At 44.8% G+C, this 6,095-nt stretch overlaps 1 pseudogene across 1 annotated transcript; it reads left to right on the top strand.

Annotated features, from left to right (window-relative positions):
* Positions 1-787: 787 nt before the first annotated feature.
* Positions 788-5,559, top strand: 4930572O03Rik (RIKEN cDNA 4930572O03 gene; annotated as a pseudogene). Its single transcript, NR_073011.1, has 5 exons — positions 788-971; positions 1,984-2,143; positions 3,364-3,507; positions 4,138-4,318; positions 5,062-5,559. The product of NR_073011.1 is annotated as an RIKEN cDNA 4930572O03 gene (transcript).
* The last annotated feature ends 536 nt before the right edge of the window (positions 5,560-6,095 follow it).

The raw sequence follows: 6,095 nt of genomic DNA, 5'->3' as shown, positions 1-6,095 counted from the left end.
ATTTCCCTATATCTTCTGTCTGCACATCTGCACCTCTGTTGAATATATTATTTACTTCATACAGAATCTCATGGTATCTCTCAGAGAGGGCTGTAAGCAATACTGCTGGGTGAGTTTGGTGCAGTGAGGAAAGCCCCCCCCACTCCCCACCCCCACCCCCGCACAATCTGAGGGCCTCTCATTGGTGGCTCCAATATTTCAATTTCCTCTGCCAACAGATCTCTAGACTGTTGTCAGAAGCATGATGACTGCATGATGACTGCATGTCTCCCTCCTAAGGGAACTTGGGGCAAATTTAAATGCTAAGCACAAGGCTTCATGAGTGTGGCCCCTAACACACACCCACACTGCATCTGGCCCTGCAGGCTCAGCCTGGATGAGATTTCATGCACCTGTACATGATGAGACAGGAGTAGATTTTGGCTGCATATTCGTACTGGTATGTTTTCTCAGTAGTTTTTTAATGGTTCATATTGCTGATTGAGGAAAATTTAAGGTAGGATGAGACATTTCTGAGAGGGGTTTGGAAAGGAAACACTCAGTTAGATACATAGGAATTACTTAGGTGTTGCCAATCAAGCCTAGAGCAAACCCTGGCTTTGGAAGGAGGATATGCTCAATGGCTATGCCCCAGGAAAGGGCTGCTCAGCTTCCTATCAGTACAGGGAGAACATTATCAGGGAACCAAAGGCTGTATGTAGTCCATGACATCAGCAGTCCCTTCCTGGACATTCTATTGTCTCCTGCAGAGTTCTTAGCAACCTCTGTCACCAGTGTTGTAGTGACAACAAACTCACTGAGATTTCTCAGTCAGAGGATGGACATTGCAGTGATGGCCTTGTTTGCCCGACTCTGCAGACTTTTTCAGAGAACCAATGTGGATGGGAGAGAGACCAGAGAGGGGAGGAAGGATGCTGACCTTCCATCTGAGAGTAATGAAGGATGAAGGAGGGGGACTTGGCGAATGTGGAGTAAGTCCTGGGAAGTGGATGTTGAGCTTCCTGGTAGGGGTGGCCTGAGATGGCCTTTGTAGTAATGGGGAACTGGAGACTCTGGTTAGTGAAAACATTTCCATGGTTATCACAATTCTTGAACATCAAGGATTTCAGAACAATACTTTTCCATCCCCTAAGGCAGGTGTTGGCAAGGTCAAAGCTGTTATGCTATGAACTTCAAGTCTTTACTTGCACTGGGTATTGTGGGTGTTACATGGGGACAGAATGAGACCATCAGGAGTGACAGCGGGTCTAAGCAATGCCAGTTTGGGGGAGGGAAATCCTGCACTTCAGTCCATGGCTCCTTTTAGCTCCTGTAGTTATCTGACATTAGTGACAGGGAGAGAATGGTGTTCCAGACCATGACCTCATGTTCTCAGAACTACTCTGACCTCCTGTTTGTGACAGTTCCTACCTTACCTTTCTTTATCACCAATTGTGGTTGGCAGGCATTTCTATGCTGTAAACAAAGAACTATCAGTTGATACACCCAGACAGAGGGGGATTCTATTGCTACTTCTGGGGTGTTTGGTGTTTCGGGGGTGGGGGGGATTGATCATTGTGTTGACCATGTTCTCCCCCTGCATGACTTTTTAAGCCAATTCCTTGGCTTAGAGTAACAGGTAGGATATCTGAGCATCTCCAAAATCTCAAATACTTTTGAATGGTGAATCTATCATCTGACTTGTAAAGTCTCAACTCAAGGTTCTGAAGCCAAGTTGTACTTTGTGCTCTTGATAATCATCCTGGAGAAGACATCTCTCTGGTTATCATATCTATGTTTAGGGAGACAGAGGAAACATATGTCTGCTTACATCTCCTGATATCTCTAGAGTGATGTTAGAATTGATATCCACTGAGAAGAAATTTCATGCTGGGACCAATCTCTTGGTGGTGTCACTAGGTTACAGGCATTTTTCCTTCTCTGTGGTCAGTCTACACTCTTTGCATTCTCACATCAAATAATCTTGTATTCATCTACCTACAGTGGCTCTCAGACAGACATCATCCCCTGTACCTGTCATAAGCAAGAAGCAGTTTGAGAAGGAAGAGAAAAAGCTGATCAAAGAGATCCAGCTCACTACCGAGGAGACAAATGAGCTGAGAGATCGCCTGATCTACGTGACTGAGGGATCCATGAACAAGAGGTATACATTGCTCCAAAACCTGTGGTGTCAGTCTGGGGTCTGCAATGCCTCCCTCATCTTATGCTTTTAAAGGGGTGGGTTCTAGGAAGCTATACCACGAGAACATACCTGGGCCCCACTTCATGCCCATAAATACTTCTTAGAGGAGAGGCAGCACCTGAACTTTTGTCAGGAGTGAGAAGGGAAATAGACTCTTCTGCTCCCTCCACTTGAAAAGAGGAACTTGGAGTCTGAGTGAAGAACTCAGGGATAGAGGCAGTGATGAGTTCCTAGAGTTCATTTGGAAAGCCTTTGACAGGAGGTTTCTAGGTGATGGGAGTTTGTAGTTGTGATTTTACTTGTCTGGCAGGTGACTGAGTGCTGGAACCTCCAGGTAGCAGCTGGAGGGGCCTGGTCCCACATGGTTCTTCTCAACTGCTTGATTAGAATGGCTGAGTTTCATGCCTGTTCCTCTTTGTCTGTGTGCCTTATACCCTGAGACAGGAATGTTGTATACATTTCTTCTACCTCTCATTGTGTTCTCTATGTTTCTGTGTCTCTATCTCATTCTCTCACTCTTTGTTTCTCCATCTTGTGTATAGGTCTAAGTCTATGAGCCTGTGTGCATGCACATGTCCAGATCTGTGAATATGTTTTGTATGTTTTTATTTCTCTCCACAATTTGGAATCTAGCAGTCTGTGTTTTTCTCCTAAGGATTTACCTGCCTAACAGTTTGCAGGTGATGTGGGTCCTGAGGTCTGGTTGTCCCCACTTTAAATAGCATTGCATTTTGACTATGTGGTCACAACTGTACATACATTTGTATCCCTTGAGCAGATTATAAATCTGTGGGGATGTCTGGCCTCATCTCCAGAATCATGTGTAATATCTGTCTCTACAGTATTAGTTATCCAGGATTCAGAATCCCTTTTATGAAAACAGGAGAATTAACATCACAGGTGTCTGGTGGGCAATGACCTGTAGCCTAGCCTCCTGAGAACATCACTGTTTAGTCTGCCTTTCAGCCCTACTGAGTAACACAGGGAGCCAGGGCACCCTCCATCTGGATGCCTAGCTTCTGGTGTTCTGGGGCCAGGATAGCCAGTTTTCCAAGGTTAAGAAAATCTCAGCATTTAGAATGCAGAGTGTGGTTTCCATGGTTGCAGTAGTCCAGGACCCAGCCTGAGTTCATGTGTTACTAAAAGCCTAAGTTCATGGAGTCCTATCTTCCTGGGGCAAGGCCCTACCACAGGCAAAATCCCCTTTATGAAAAATTGAAGTTAAAGGAGAAGGAGATCATGACATTTCTACACAACTTAGAGATGGAGAACATGGAGGCCCAAGAGAACAAGCAGGAGCTCAAGAAGGAGACACATTTCTATCGGTAAGTTCTTGTCAGGGAGGCCAACACTTGTGAAATGGCCATTTCTACCTTCCTTTGTTTCTGGTCTGGAGAGTCTGCAGGTCTGGTTCTATCCTTTCTGCTTTTTAGCCATCAGTGTGCCTTGGATCTTTTGGACTCAGTTTTCCTAAGTCTCTAAGACACCCCTCCCAGTGTTGTCCAGGCATCCTCAGGAGCCTCCAGATAGGAAAGTGATTCAGACCATACGAGGGTTATTATGCAGTATTGGGCCTCTGGGGCTCAGGCGGGTTTTACAGACCTGAGTGTATTGTAACACAAGGATAGAACACCCTCCCTTTTGTTCCACCAACTTACCCTGATTGTACTTGCACCCTACTAATTGGTGTTGCCCCAATGCATGGGCTGTCATGGGTAGATGGAGATCCCTCTTTCTTTTGGAGAAACATGGACCCTTTTTGGTGTTTGGACTGCAGCCAAAATTTCTTCTTCCCTGAAATGGCTGGTTGCTGTTTGTACAGCTGTCATGGATGTATTGAGGTGGATTGTATTAGGTCTTCATGGGAACCAGTGTACTGGTCAGGTTAATGGGACCTATAAGTAGAAATGGGAGGAGGAGGCTGCAGGATCTTACCATGCAGAGTGTCCTTACAGTAACCTGCACAGCCGGCTCCTGATGGAGGAGAATCTTATAAAGAAGAAGTCTATGACATTGCAGCAGGAGAGCAAGGAAGTACAGGCTGATTGGGCCATCATTCACCAACGTTTGGTGGAATTGAACCTGAGTGGTAAAGACGAACAGGAGAACAGCAATCTTGAGACTCCAGAATATCAGGTAGAGACAAACAATTCGGTCAGGCTATGACTGTCTGATACCATTGGCACATTAGATCTATCTTTGCTTCCCCCCACCACCTTTCTAATCTACACTCCCAAGCAGCCACCTTCCTCATGGAATGTAGCTGTTCACTGCTCTGTCTTCACACAAGTATTCTTGGAAGTTAGCCTCTTGTGAGACACTGAATTAGCTTCTTTTGAGACACTGTTACCACTGGCAAATGCACCTTTCAACTCTGCTTTAATCTGCAGCCCACTACAGGGTGACAGGTGAATAACATGTCACATTCTTGCATGTCCTCATGATAGGTGGAATGCTATGCAGAGGTTTGAGTGAGATCTGGGTCCTTAGACAGGAGACAGGCAGAGGTCTTATGACATCCCATGTGTCTGCACCTTGGAGGGATTAGAGCCAAGTACAAATGTCAAATGAGTGCTTCTCATTATCATTGATCTGGTGTCCTGTGCCCTTCTCCTTTCTTCCTGTAATCCACTGAGCTCTCTTCCTTTGCCATGTTTTTGGTTGGAACTGATAGAAGCCTGAGTTGATCTTTGTCAGTCCATGTTTTTGTGACTGTTGTTGAATATTTTGCCCTGTCTTTAGATTTAACATCAATAACTTCAGTTAAAATATTAATGTTGACTGTCAAGTACAGTTGAGGTGGTAGGAGGCAGTAGCCTCACAGCTGCCATGCCTGTCTCCTCCACTCCTGTGTCTTAGTAACTGCCTTCCTCTCCCAGGTCTCAGAAACTGCAAGAGAGCTGGGATTGGCCACAGCGGAAGAAGACAGCATCCTGCAGAATGAGTTGCCAGGCCAGGAGGCCCCTGCTGAGCACCATCTCCAGGACCCACAATCTTCCTCGGATGAATCTTCTTCCATATAATTCATTTTCTTAGGGTGAATAGGCCTTTACTAGGAAGCCATGGCTGATTCAGGGCATTGTTCCCTTTTCTGTTCAGACAATGACTCTTGGCAGAGAACTGAGTTGGCTGCACTGCCACCAAGTGTCCAAGAGGAGCAGCAGGCTGTAGGGCTGTGCGGCTAAAAGTGCAGAAAAAGCTGAACAATAATTTTCTGTTTGGTTTTTGTTCTTTGAGTGTTGATATGTTATTTAGAAGTTACATGTTCTTGTTCTTGTATTTCATTGTTTGTTTTTGCCTTTAACTCTATATTAATTGAACTTTTAAAACCTTTTTTTCTAGATTCTATTTCTTATGAATAAAAATTGATTTGCATGTAGTGACTCTTGAGACCATCTTCCTTATTCAGGTGTTCTGTCCCCTGCTGCAGACCTAGAATTCACAGCCAGAGACAGATCTCTGTAAGTTCCAGGCAGCCAGGGATACATAGTAAAGCCATAGCCACCTAGGGGGTATACAAGGCGATGATGATCTTTTGTGTGTGGATAATGTCACTTACCCCATGGACACACACTTGATGATGTAATCACTGCGATACTGCATCCATGGTGTCATGAATTCTCTTACTTCTAACATATAGTACTCTGTAACACACATCCATTCATGATCCTGTGGACCAGATACTGAGTAATATACTGTCATTACTCGAAAGCTGCCGAGGAAATAAAAATATTCACAAAGGAATATAAAATAAATGAGGAAGGCCAGAGCCATATGCCTCAGTTTTGCTTGCAATACAGCATCAGTGACAACCACACAGCAGATATAATGACCTTCCAAGTCCTACTGGGAAATAGCTTTTGATAGATGCTGTTGTCCTTGACCATAAACTTGCTATGTTTTTGCTGTTGCT

Source organism: Mus musculus, chromosome 5 (assembly GCF_000001635.26).
Source record: "Mus musculus strain C57BL/6J chromosome 5, GRCm38.p6 C57BL/6J".
NCBI classification, from domain to species: Eukaryota; Metazoa; Chordata; class Mammalia; order Rodentia; family Muridae; genus Mus; species Mus musculus.
The sequence above is the reverse complement of the archived record's forward strand: the minus strand, read 5'-3'. Positions and strand labels throughout refer to the sequence as shown.